This window comes from Anguilla rostrata, chromosome 5 (assembly GCF_018555375.3).
Source record: "Anguilla rostrata isolate EN2019 chromosome 5, ASM1855537v3, whole genome shotgun sequence".
NCBI lineage: Eukaryota > Metazoa > Chordata > Actinopteri > Anguilliformes > Anguillidae > Anguilla > Anguilla rostrata.
The window spans coordinates 62260683-62274864 of record NC_057937.1 but is presented as its reverse complement, the minus strand read 5'-3'; the positions used below and the strand labels follow the sequence as shown (position 1 = coordinate 62274864).

General features: G+C 53.1%; 1 protein-coding gene across 7 annotated transcripts in view; it reads left to right on the top strand.

Moving 5' to 3' along the window:
* LOC135255875 (peroxisome proliferator-activated receptor gamma coactivator 1-alpha-like) overlaps positions 1 to 14182 on the top strand; it is a 226845-nt gene that overhangs the window by 189960 nt on the left and 22703 nt on the right. The gene's annotated exons all lie outside the window — the stretch shown is intronic.

Below are 14182 nucleotides of genomic sequence, written 5' to 3'. Positions count from 1 at the left end.
TTTGGAGCTTTTTCTCCATTTGCTCTGCTGCTTACTGACTGCTGAAATGGCTGTGGGGAGAAGGAATTGTCCTGAGACTGGCTCTGGATTGGCCTGGGACTGGACTGGGACTGTCCTAGGACTGGCCTGGGATTGGTCTGGGGCTGTCCTGGGATTGACCTGGGACTGACCTGAGATTGGCCTGTGACTGGCCTGGGGCTGGTCTGGAATTAGCCTGGGACTGGACTGGGACTGGTCTGGGATTGTTCTGGGGTTGGTCTGGGGTTGGTCTGGGACTGGTCTGGAATTGGCCTGGGACTGTCCTGGGACTGTCTTGGGGCTGGCCTGGGACTGTCCTGGGACTGGCCTGGGATTGGCCTGGGACTGATCCAGGACTGGCCCCTGCAGGGTTTTGTGCAGCTCTGCTGTATGAATGTGATGTGACCTGCTGCTGGGCACAGAGTCAAGGCTCAGATATAAATACCACAGCAGCTACTGTTCTGCCATGGGCTTACAGCTGGTGTGTGTGTGTGTGTGTGTGTGAGTGTGTGAGTGAGGCAGTGTGAGTGTGTGAGAGTGTGTGAGAGTGAGACAATGAGAGTGTGTGAGAGTGTGTTTGAGTGTGAGTATGTGTGTGTGAGACAGTGTGAATGAGAGTGTGTGTGTGTGTGTGCTAGTGGACGGTGGTGTCAGAGACTTATGGGGGATGTATTAGGTGCTGCTCTGTCTGACCACAGCTAGGGAACGGGACACTGCAGTCTGCTTTGCATCCTTCACAGCTGTAAGAGACACAGCTCAGGACGTTCAGGTCAGGCCTTGTGACAGCAAAATCTCTTCCTGTCCAAGCCTGCATTCCGGGAAAACTCTATCACACGATCTTAATATCGATCTGCGTGTGTGTGCGTGTGTGTGTGTGCCCTTGTGTGTGTGTGTGTGTGTGTGTGTGCGCGCGCGCGTGTGTGTGTGCCCGTGTGTGTGTGTGTGTGTGTGTGCGTGTGTGTGTGTGGTGGGTGTGTGTCCTGTCCTTGCCGAGCGCCTGGAAAAGGCCGCATTGCCTCTGTTCTGCAGTACTGTGATTGGCCCATAGGGGCCGCTGTAACACCCAGCCACGTGCCAGAGTTGATTAATGACTGACCAGCACTTGGGTAAAAAAGAAGTTGGCATGTCTGTGTTTTTTTTCCCTACTTCTTTTCAAATTGCCGGCAGTGCTTTCTCAACCTGCCTTGTGACTGTCGTTAATGTGCGTTGGGGGGGTGGGGGGGGCGGGGGGGGGGGGAGTGGAGTTCCGGACGGTGTTCCGTTCTGCCCTCTGCCCCAGTGAAGTTAATTTTCCCAGCCCTGAGGAGTTAACGGCAGGCAGCAGCCGTGAGCAGGCCGGGGGTGGGGGGGGGGGGGGGGGAACGGGCCTGGACCCCGGGGGAAGGCTTCAGATTCGCCCTCCGGCAGAGATTCAGAGCAGCTTATTCATCATTGGCCGAGGGGGCCCTAGGGGTGATCGTGGGAGGCGGAGTCAGAACCCTACGAACCCAACATTCCGTTCCACCTTGGCTCCCTCTCCCTCCGACCCTTATCTGAAAAGAAGGAATCAGCACTCCATTCTGGTTTGACAAATCCACCTGCTTGGTTCTGTGAAGTTCAGAGAAAGGGCTGGTCTGGTCTCGGGCAACAGTATGCGGTGATTTCTTGACAAATGAAAATGGAGACCGGGGAAATCAGACGGGGGAAGGAGGAAGTGCGGATGTTCTGGCTGTTGGCCTTCTTCACCTTCTTCGAAACTTGACTTTCCACCTTCCTCCTCCACCCCAGCCCTCTGTAGCAGCCCCTTCTTTATCGCTTGCTCGGCGTCATGTTTTAATCTGCCGTTGCTATGGTAATGCTGTCGGGACGATCATGTTTTAGTTAGCTTGACGGCGCCGATCGTTTGATCGGCTACTTTACACGAGCGGCTGGTAATGAACACGGTCCTGCTCCCGACGTTCCCGGCGTTCCGGGAATTCCTGACGGGAACGGTGATGTAGTCCTGCTCCACATGAGTCACTGCGGATTAGGAGCGTCGGCCGGGAGCCAGCGGTGTAATTCAACGCTCCGTAGCGTGACGGCCGACGCGCTGGAACCTTCCGATGAAATAAAGACGGCCGGCATTTTAGCCTTTCTCCGCCCGAGAGCCGCCCCGCTGCCGTGCTTCCTGCGCGTGACTTCGGTGGCGGAATTCCTCGCCGCTTCTCCGGAAAGTTCTGAGGCGTCGGAGGCTTTAAAATTTGGGGAGGTGTGGGCAAGGGGTACCGGTGACCCCCCCCCCCCCCCCACAGCTGAGAGTCTTCCTGGGCACACACAGCTTTATCATTAACTGGGGAGAGATTTAAAAAAAAATGTTTGTGTCGTAAACTTTTACCAGAGTGGCGTGAGGCAGGAATGTTCAGAGAGTCCTCACAACGGCGCGGAATATTCCGGACTTTGGATGCGTCGTACGTCAGTCCGTTTGAGCAGCTCGGAATATTCCGGGAATGGAACACTGTCTAACCAGGAAGAGTTATGTACCGCTGCTGTGTCCAAACTGGCATCTCGGAATGTTTTTTATTTTATTTTTATTTTTTTTAAAAGCAAGTGTCATTGTTTCAAAGTGCTCCCATAAATCTGAGTGTATATCGGGACTGCTGAATTCTGCGGAGAGGGGAAAAAACAGAAAAAGAACGCAGCAGCCGCATGATTAGAATGCTGGGCGTCTCGGATGCCCTGAATTATGATGTTTTTGTCTCGCGTTATTTATTTGTTTGTTTGTTTTTTGTTTTTTTTTTCTTAAACGTTTCTATGGAGACCGGCGTCTGTGAACCTGCCTCCCTTTGAAGCCACAGCTGTCAGCCACAGTTTGGATCCTGTGTGACACTACCCCCTTTCTATGCCCCCCCCCACCCGCACCCCCGCCACCCGCACCCGCGCCCAGAACCGTTACCGTGGCTGCGGCGGGGGGGGGGGGGGTCTTCTAGATTGCGGAGCGGGAAGAGATGTGTAAAACACTCAATACCCATGTTAAACACAGGTGGCTAATTTCTCTTTTTTGGAAGCAAAAAGCGAGGGAGACTAGGGTGGGTTAGGGTGGGGGGGTGGGGGGGTGGGGGTGGGGGGGGGGGTGGGGGGGGGGTGGGGTGGGGGGTGTGGGGGTGGGGGGGGGGGGGGGTGGTGGGTGGGTGGGGGTGGTGGGTGGGTGGGGTGGGGGTGGGGGGGGTGGTGGGGTGGGGTGGGGGGTGGGGGGTGTGCGCTCTCTCAGTATAGACGGGCTTCCGGTAATTTCCGGGGAGCAGACGGCAGCGTTTCCTGCAGCTGTGCAGTGTGTGTGTGGTGTGCGTGTGTGTGTGTGCATGTGTGTGTGCGCGTGTGTGTGTGTGTGTGTGTGTGTGGGTGGTGTGTGTGTGTGTGTGTGTGTGTGTGAGAGAGAGAGGTGTGTGTGTGGTGGTGTGTGTGTGTGGTGTGTGTGTGTGGAGAGAGAGGGGTGTGTGTGTGTGAGTGTGTGTGTGTGTGTTAGAGAGAGCGTGTGTGTGTGTGTGTGTGTGTGAGTGTGTGTGTGTGAGTGTGTGTGTGTGTGTGGAGAGGGTGTGTGTGTGTGGTGTGTGTGTGTGTGGTGGAGAGAGAGGTGTGTGTGTGTGTGTGGTGTGTGTGTGTGATGGAGGTGTGTGTGTGTGTGTGTGTGTTGCGTGTGTGGTGTGTGTGTGTGTGTGTTGTGTTGGTGTGTTGGTGTGTGTGTGGTGTGTGTTGTGTGTGTGTGTGTGTGTGTGTGTGTGTGTGTGTGTGTGTTGTGTGTGGTGTGTGTGTGTGTGTGTGTGTTGTGGTGTGTGTGTGGTGTGGTGTGTGTGTGTGTTGTGCGTGTGTGAGTGTGTGGTGTGGTGTGTGTGTGTGTGTGGAGTGTGTGAGAGAGAGAGTGTGTGTGTGTGTGTGCGTGTGTGTGTGTGTGTTTGTGATTGGAGAGTGTGTGTGTGTGTGTGTGGTGTGTGTGTGTCTGTCTGTGTGTGTGTGGTGGTGTGTGTGTGTGTGTTGGTGTTGTGTGTGTGTGTGTGGTGTGTGTTGTGAGTGAGTGGTGTGTGTGTGAGTGTGTGTGTGTGGTGAGTGTGTGTGTGTGTGTGTGTGTGGTGTGTGCGTGAGTGTGTGAGTGTGTGTGTGGTGTGTGGTGTGAGTGTGTGTGTGTGTGTGTGTGTGTGTGTGTGTGTGTGAGTGCGTGTGTGTGTGTGTGTACGCAGGGACATTGGCGGGTCAGCCTCTCTATGGCGGCTTCCTCACATGCTCACTCCTGAGGTCTCTGGGCTGAGATGTTGACAGAGAGGCTCCTGAAGGGCCGTCCCACGTTTCGGCTTTTTGGCGGAGTCGGGCGCCGTCCGGCCTCCCTGATTCACCGCCATCCCGCGCCGGTCCTCCTGGGCTTCGCCGCGGCGCGCTCGGCCGACGGCGGGGCAGCCCGGGCCGTTAGTTCAGCCGTGGCGGGAAACGTGCGGAGGAGGGGCCGCGTTTCAGAACCCCGACTCGCCAGCTCAGGGGGAACGAAGGAAGGGCGCCCTCTTCTGCTGCTTGTTTATCCAAAAGCGCGTTTTAACAGACGGGACCACGCGGCGGTGCTTTCGTGTTAGCATTCATTGTCTGATCTGAGTGTGCTGCGATCAGATATGTTCGCGCTGCGCTCCGAGCAGCTATGACTGCAGAAAATGGGCGATATTTATTTTTAAAGCGAGCCGCCACTTCTCCCCCCCGTTCAGCTGGGCCTTACTGCATTGCCAATCGGTGCAGCACAACGCCATTTGTTAAATTATACTTCAACAATGTTACTGTTCATTCCCAGGCATTTTCAAAAAGTAAAAATAAAAAGTGTGATATGTTCACTCAAATCCAGCGAAGTGGCTTTTAAGTGAATTCCCCCGGAACAGAAGATGAAGCTATCTGAGCAATCACCGTTAGACATTAAACATTAAAGTCCCCGCAGCTGCTGCTGCTCTGTCGTCTACCGGCTGTCGCTCTCTCTCTCTCTCTCTCTCTCTCTTTCTATCTCTCCCTCCCTCCCTCCCTCTCTCTCTCCCTCACTTTTTCTCTCCCTCCCTCCCTCCCTCTCTCCCTCTCTCCTTCCCTCTCTCTCCTCGTGCGAGGCTGTGTTTGATTAGTGTGAAACAAACAGGCGCTCTCCCCCTCGCCTGCCGCCCCTTTATGAAGTCTCGGATCAGGAGGGTGCAGGCAGCAGACAGGCAGTCCTACCGGGCACGTTTGGAGGAGATCGAGAGAGAGACAGATTTAAGCGTGTTTTCTGTCGAAGGCCGAGCCGTCTCTCACTCTCAGCTCTTATCTGCAGTGTAAATCAGCTGCTTCTGAATGAGCAAAAATGATGAGCGGCTTTTTTTTTTTTTTTTTTTTTTACCCACAACCCCACCTGAATTTCAACCAGTCCTGTTCCCTTTTTTGCCCTTCCCCCCCTCCCCATCTCTAGGACACATGTACATTAATATTTAGGCACTTAAGGAGACGCTGGTATCCGGGAGCACTTACAGCGCACAGATTGTTTAACATGCAGTCCGTTTATACAGCTGCTTATTTTACTGAAGCAATTTGGCTTAAGTGACTTTGCTCAAGGTGCTCCTGCCGGGGAACCGAGCTGTGCCCCCAGAGGGGCGAGTCCTGTTCCCTAACCGTTACACTGCACCCCCCCCCCCCCCCCACGCACACACACACTCACACACACACACACACACGCACACACACACACACACACACACCCCACCCCACACACACACACACACACCCCACCCCACACACACACACGCACACGCACACGCACACGCACACTCTCTCACACACTCTCACGCACACACACACACACACACACACACACACACACACGCACACACACACACACACACACACACACACACGCACACACACACACACACACACACACAGACAGAAACTCTTCCGGTGATTTTCTGGCTCAGACAGCAGCTCATGCTGTGGCGGGCCGGCTGTGCTTTATTGGAATATCAGACTCCAGTGTTTACATGCGTTTCCGCTCGGCGCTATTTTTAGAGCTGGGGGGGCGGGGGGGGGGGGGGGTAATCTGCTTAACACTGCTGCAGGACAGGCTCCCCTGTAACCAGCCCTCGAGAGCTCAGCCAATCAGCTCTGCTTCATGAGTTTTTCCACTTCCTGCTTCAGCCCAAAACTGCCTGGATCACCCCCACCCCCCCCCTCCCCACCCCCCCCACCACCTGGGCCGTTTAACACTCCGGAAGGAGGGAGGGTAACACCACGAACTCAGAGAATCCCCGATCTTTCCTTTCTGGCTTTCGCTTTGCGATCGCTCCACATCCCGCGTGTCTCCTCCTCCTGCCGAGTCCGCTCGTGAAACCTGACTTTGGGCTTCTTCTTCTATTTTTTTTTCTGAAGCTGCTTCAAAAAATAAGGGGGGCTTCTCAGTTGCTACCAGTTTCTTTTTGCCTATGTTTGATTTATTTGGCTGTAAATGTAATGTGAAGGTGTGCCGGTGCTAATGCTAACGCTAATGTTAGCGCATCACAGCGCTCCATCTTGTTTCTGCCGCCCTGCCCACGCCCTGCCGTTCCTCTACACGATCGGGAACGGGGAGACGTGGCAGCTGGCGCACGTTAAACGAGCGTTCATTAAAAAGATAGCGGTGTCGCGTTTTACATTGCTGATGTCATAACGCGGGCAAAGGGAGAGAGAAGGGAGAGAAGCCACCCTGGTGGTCGGGCTGTCAGAGAAGGCTCAGACTTTTAAAAGATGAATGCAAAAGGGGAAAAAAAGCGACTCTTTCTCTCGTTCCTCCTGTCCCGCTCTCCTCTCCTCTCCTCTCCTCTCCTCTCCTCTCCTTTCCTCTCCTCTCCTCTCCTCTCCTCTCCACTCCTTTCCTCTCCTCTCCTGTCCTCTCCTTTCCTTTTCTCTCCTTTCCTCTCCTTTCCTTTCCTTTCCTTTCCTCTCCTCTCCTCTCCTCTCCACTCCTCTCCTTTCCTTTTCTCTCCTCTCCTCTCCTTTCCTTTTCTCTCCTTTCCTCTCCTTTCCTTTCCTTTCCTTTCCTCTCCTCTCCTCTCCTCTCCGTTTCTCTTTCGGGTCGATTCATCAGAAAAGCATCAAGCACTGAAGCTGGAAGTTTGTGGAGTGTTTGGAAACGTTGCTTGGCGCAGACACGGCCGATGTGTTTGGGCTTTGTAAGGGAACACTAGCCTGGCAGAGGAATCCGGGACTGATTCAGGAGATTTCCGGTGCTGTGTGTGTGTGTGTGTGTGTGTGTGTGTGTGTGTGTTTGAGAATGTGTGTGTGTGTGTGTATCTACGGTGGCACAAGATGACCCTGTAATCTGATATTCGGGGGCAGTTTCTGCTCCCGGGCTCATAATCCTGCTGCTGTCTGGTTCCAGGGTCTGTGTTCCGGAGCGCTGTCCCGCTCCAGCATTCCGCTCCCTCCTTTTTTTTAGGCGGTCGTCGAAGAGCCGGAGTGGTTTATTTTTATCCCAGCGTTTACCTCGCTGAAGCCCCACTTCCTGTCTGAGAGATCTGGGGGGGTGTGATCCACTCAGGTAATACCCCCACCCCACCCCCCCTCCCCCTGCAGAGTCAAAGCCGTCGGCTGAGCCGCTTTTGCCTTCGGTCAAGGCTGGGTCCAAAAAGCCGATCTAATGGGTTTATTAACCAATCAGCATAAAGCTTTCCCACGGGTGCTGTCCTCCTGCTGCGGTCTCCGTGGCGATAAGATCGTTTGCTTTTAACGGTTTCCCTCCCACCGCACGTGCGGACGTTTTGCGTAAATTAATACATTTTTTAAAAATGCTTTTAAAATTGTTTTTATACGGATTCAGATTAGTTGTATTTCAGGACGTCCCTGCGGCCTAGCCGTGATGATACTGGGAACCAAACCCCATTAAAAACGACTTCCTGGCCCGTTGGAGAGCCGCTGGGCCTGCTGGTTTCCACGGTTACCCAGCACTTAATTGATCAGTTAAAGGGGTTTCCTGCACAGGTAACTCAGCTCACCTGGATGCGCAGGTCCCGTTTGGTCGCTGGTTTTGAGTTCAGAACCTCGGATCCCTACGCCCAGTAGAGCTTATTCCCCCATTGTTCATTTTAATGGGGGGTGGGGGGGGGGTGATGGGTCCTCTAATGCGGCGGGGGGGGGGGCCTAAAAGCTCCTAAACGCCCTGAGAAGCAAGATGGAGCCGTCGCGGGGGGTGTCCATGTCCCAGAGATTAGCTGTGTGGAGAGATTTGTGCGGCGGGGGATGAACCCTCTGCCAGTGAGCCGCCGGCGTGCTCCAGTCCGTCATCCCCGCGCCCTGGCGGACAGGAGCTCACCGCGCGCTCCCTCTCTCTCTGCGGAGATTAATATAATTATTATTCATTACATTACATTACATTACAGGCATTTGGCAGACGCTCTTATCCAGAGCGACGTACAACAAAGTGTATAACCATAACCAGGAACAAGTATGACGAAACCCCTAGAGAGAAGTACCGGTCCAAGTACAGGGAACAACCGCATAGTTCAACTTGGACCCTGGTGGTTAAACTGATTAACACTAACAACGAGAACGGCAACAACGCAATCTATGGAAAAATAAAAATAAATAAAAATACAAGTAGTCGTTAAGACTGGCGCATCAACTAAGTCACCTATTAAACAGCTGCCTAGTTACACCCTAAGTTTAGTCATTTACAGGGGGGGAAGGGAGGGATGGGGAGAGGTGCAGCCTGAAGAGGTGGGTCTTCAGTCGTCGTTTGAAATTGTTCACAGTCTCAGCTGTTCTGACCTCCACAGGGAGGTCATTCCACCATCGTGGGGCCAGAACAGACAGGAGACGTGTTCTGGAAGTGCAGGTGCGAGGGGGAGGTGCTAGGCGTCCTGAGGTAGCAGAACGGAGGGATCTGGCTGGCATGTAGGGTTTGAAAATCTTGTGAAGGTATGCTGGGGCTGATCCCTTGACTGCCTGGTATGCTAGAACCAATGTTTTGAATTTGATGCGAGCTATAACAGGCAGCCAGTGGAGGGTAGTGAGCAGGGAGTTACGTGGGAGTGTCTGGGGAGGTTGAAGACCAGACGAGCCGCAGCATTCTGGATGAGCTGCAGGGGTCTGGTGGCAGATGCCGGTAGTCCAGCCAGAAGAGAGTTGCAGTAGTCCAGGCGGGATAGAACCATTGCTTGGACCAGGAGCTGGGTTGAGTAGGTGGTGAGAAAGGGGCGGATTCTGCGGATGTTATATAGGAAAAATCTGCATGCCCGGGTTACTGCTGCAATGTTGTTGGAGAGGGACAGCCTGTTGTCCATCATCACTCCGAGATTCTTGGCGCAGGGTGATGATGTCACTACGGTGTCCCCTAAGGAAATGGAAAAGTCGAGGAGGGGAGAGGATAGAGCAGGAATAAAGATTAGCTCCGTCTTTCCCGGGTTGAGCTTCAGGTGGTGATTGTCCATCCAGCTCTGTATGTCCCTCAGGCAAGCGGAGATGCGGGCAGGGACCTGTGTGTCCGATGGGGAGAAGGAGAGAAAGAGTTGCGTGTCGTCGGCATAGGAATGATAGGACAGGCCATGGGCAGATATTACAGGGCCAAGGGATCTGGTGTACACTTACTCTAACGGGCACCTTGGGCTGCTCACTTATGCGCTGGCGCTGCTCCGCCTCATCGCTCGTCTTCCTGTCTAACAGGAACCTCGCGTAACCCGGCAACAAGCGCGGGGGAGCCCGCCGGGAGAACCCACCGGGAGAACCCACCGGGAGAACCCACTGGGAGAACCCCCCGGGAGAACCCACCGGGAGAACCCACCGGGAGAACCCACCGGGAGAACCCACCGGGAGAACCCACCGGGAGAACCCACCGGGAGAACCCACCGGGAGAACCCACCGGGAGAACCCATCGGGAGAACTTGTTTATATTTACGCTACGGAGACGTTTTTTTTTTTTAATAGCTGAGGCTCTCATCCACTGCAGCTTGCACTGCTATTGCTTATGTTGTGTTATGTTGTGTTTATTTATCTGGGTATTATTCACTGCAGAAAGTCAGGTTAAGTATTTTATCGCAACCTGTGAACCTGTAGCCAAACCATGACGATAAGATAGTGAGAGAGAGAGAGAGAGTGTGTGTGTGTGTGTGTGTGTGTGTTTATTTTGAGTGTGTGTGTGTAGGTGTGCGTGTGTGTTTATTTTGATTGTGTGTGTGTGTGTGGGTGTGCGTGTGTGTTTATTTTGAGTGTGTGTGTATTTGTATGTGTGAGTGTGTGTGTTTATTTTGAGTGTGTGTGTGTGTGTGTGTGTGTGTGCACCCGTGCATAGTGTGTATATATCTGATTGCTCACTATGTATTCAACTAATAGGGCAGTCAGCTCTTACTGGAGGCTCAGTCCTGCTCCTGCTGCGTTGTGTTTCACCTGCAGGGGTAACTCTGCTCTGGGGTAACCTGGCTCTGGGGTAACTCTGCTCTGGGGTAACCTGGCTCTGGGGTAACTGCTCTGGGGTAACTCTGCTCTGGGGTAACTCTGCTCTGGGGTAACTCTGCTCTGGGGTAACTGGCTCTGGGGTAACTGCTCTGGGGTAACCTGGCTCTGGGGTAACTCTGCTCTGGGGTAACCTGGCGAAGAGGTAACTGGTTCTGGGGTAACCTGGTTGAGGGGTACCTGTTTCTGGGGTAACTCTGGTCTGGGGTTACCTGGCGGAGGGGTTACCTGGCGGAGGGTGTATCTGTCTGTTCGCTCTTCTTCTCCTGGTGGGCTGTGTTGAGGAGGTTAAGCAGACTGACCCCTGAGCTGCCCTCCTGTTCAGAGACTCTGGAGACACACACCATGTTACTCTGGCCCTGGTGTAGCTCTGGAGACACACACCATGTTACTCTGGCCCTGGTGTAGCTCTGGAGACACACACCATGTTACTCTGGCCCTGGTGTAGCTCTGGAGACACACACCATGTTACTCTGGCCCTGGTGTAGCTCTGGAGACACACATCATGCTACTCTGGCCCTGGTGTAGCTCTGGAGACACACATCATGTTACTCTGGCCCTGGTGTGGCTCTGGAGACACACACCATGTGACTCTGGCCCTGGTGTAGCTCTGGAGACACACATCATGCTACTCTGGCCCTGGTGTAGCTCTGGAGACACACATCATGTTACTCTGGCCCTGGCGTGGCTCTGCTCAGCTCAGCACAGTCACCGGCCCTGTTTCTGACTTTCATATGTGGGACATAATATTCATATTCATGCTATCTCAGAAAAACAGACTGGGATTGAGCTTCATTTCAGTTTTTCCCCCCAATACGGAACAGTAGTTTTGGAATGAAAAATACAGACATTGCAGGTTTGTTATTGTAGTTCTGTACTTTGATACTGACAACCACTACCCCCCTCCCTCCCCCCCCCCCCCCCCCCACACACCCACCCCATTCTCTTTTAACTTGTTTGCTTGAGATTTGGCCCTTTGGTACTTGGTTTGCAGTTTCTAATCCACGAGAGGCACAATCAGAGCGATCCCGCTATCTGGGTCATTAACAGTATCAGTGGAACAAAATGGAAGCGTGTAACTCCATAAAAGAGTTTCCTCCGCGCCCACAGAGGGGTTGAGAGCAGCCGCGCCGATATCTAAAGGGGTCACCTGATACACATTCTCTCTCTTTTTCACAAATGTCAGTGTGCTTTATGGCCAATGTAGCAATTAAAGGACATTTTGTCCTATATGTGTCTGTGTGATTGTGTGTGTGTGTGTGTGTGTGTGTGTGCGCATGTCTGCGTGTGCGTGTGTGATTTTATGTGTGTGTGTGTGTATGTGATTTTTTTGTGTGTGTGCGGGTGTGTTTGTGTGTGTGTCAGTGTGTGCATGTATGTGTGTGTTTATGTGTGTGTCTGGGTGTGTATGTGTGTGTGTGTGCATGTGTGTGTGTCAGGGGGCAGGGACACAGTTTAGAGAACAGACTTGATATTTATCTCATATTTGATTTGAACGTTCTCCAATAACTCTCCGTTCTATCCAGTGATAATCTGGAAGGCAGTTCAGTCCCCTCTGTGGGCGTTCTTTATTGGTTCAGTTCATTCAAGATTTTATCTGACCTTCCTGTTCTCAGACTTGGCATCCCCGGTTAGAGCTGGCGGCAGGGCTGGCGTTTACTGAACTTGTTCCCTCTCAGAGAGCAAACCGATTGGCTGCTTCTCCGTAATGTACAGAGATTCTCCGTCCTCTAAAACTGTTATCTGAAACTCCTGTCCTGGAGGGCCGCAGTGTCTGCAGGTTTAACTCCAGTCCTGGAGGGCCGCAGTGTCTGCAGGTTTAACTCCAGTCCTGGAGGGCCGCAGTGTCTGCAGGTTTAACTCCAGTCCTGGAGGGCCGCAGTGTCTGCAGGTTTAACTCCAGTCCTGGAGGGCCGCAGCGTCTGCAGGTTTAACTCCAGGCCTGGAGGGCCGCAGTGTCCGTAGGTTGTTTTGGCTTCCTTTGAAGAGCCAGCCATGGTAGGGTGTGTGGACTCTTTAGCCAGTGAGTGACTGAAATGACACAGCGCCCCCTCCAGGACTGGAGTGAAATGTGCCAGGTCTCCGGGCCCAGGTGCACCCGGGCCTGTGGAGCAGGGTGTGCTGCAGACGGCTGACCCCCCCGGTGCCCTGCGGGTCTCCTCAGAGGTGCGCCTTGGCGGTGTGTAAATTTATTTTGGTTCTTTTCCCAGTCTCAAGGGCAAATGGTGCACCCAAAGGGGGGGGTGGGGGGGCGGTGCTTACAGCTTGACCTTTCGGCACATGCACACCTGTGGCCTTCCAGAGTTTGCTGTGAAAACTGCCGTTGGTTTGTGGTCGGGAAGAAGAGAGGGGGGAGATGAGGGCGAACCGCAGCAGGGATTAGGGCTGTAAAAGGAGAGGCTGCAGCAGCCCCGCCCTCTGGGGCATTTCACTGCATGAGCCGAACTGAGTCACCGTCACTCACACACTCACACACACACACACACTCACACACACACACACTGACACACACAATCACACACACACACACACACACACACACACACACTCACACACCACACACACACACACACACACACACACACACACACACACACACACACACACACACATCACACACACGCACACACTGACACAACCATCACACACACACACACACGCACACACACAACAAACTGACCTACAGACATGTCACACAATCACACTGACACCTGGACACACCACCCACCCACAGACACCCATGAACACACCACACACCACGCCAACAACACACACACCACAACACCACAAACACCCACACACACCTGACAAATCCACCACACACACACATAAACACACACACACATGACACACAACACACCCCCAGACCACACACACCAACTGCACACATCACACTCCCACCACACACCGACACAATCAACCAACACACCCACCACACTCCCAACAACAACACTGCCCTCACACCACACACACAGCCACAATACATACCCCCACACAGCCATCCAACACAACAATCACCTCACAACACAGACACCAACTACCACCCAAACCACACACACACACACTGACACAAACAAAACACACACACCCCATCAATCAACACACTGACCACACAATCGCAACACTCACACCATACCACCACCCCATACACGACCACTCAACACCACACAACCTCATCCACACACCAACACATAACACCCACTTCCTTCACACACACACACTCTCCTCTCACACAACCTCTCTTCACACCAACAACTCCCACCCCCACAATATACCAATCTTTGTACATGGTCAACCATGACATTAGATCAGCCTGACATAATCTACAGTCACAGAGGTGTGCAAAAGTTTGGGCACCCCTGGTCTGATTGCATGTTTTGTTTTGTTTGTTATCTTGAAGTGAAAATAAGTTTAAACAACCTCTGCAGGGTGCAAACTTAGACAGAACACATTTCTGCAGACTTTAATGCATAATTAGTGTTTATTTGCTGAATTTAACAGATTAATAAAAAAGTTAACGTCTGCAGGTTTAACTCCAGTCCTGGAGGGCCGCAGCGTCTGCAGGTTTAACTGCAGTCCTGGAGGGCCGCAGCGTCTGCAGGTTTAACTGCAGTCCTGGTGGGCCGCAGGGGCTGCAGGTTTATCTCCAGTTTTGGAGGGCCGTGTGAAAAAATGAACTATTTTTATTTTTATTTAACCTCTTGGCTTTGCTGTTTCATGCAACTGCACAGCCTCTTGT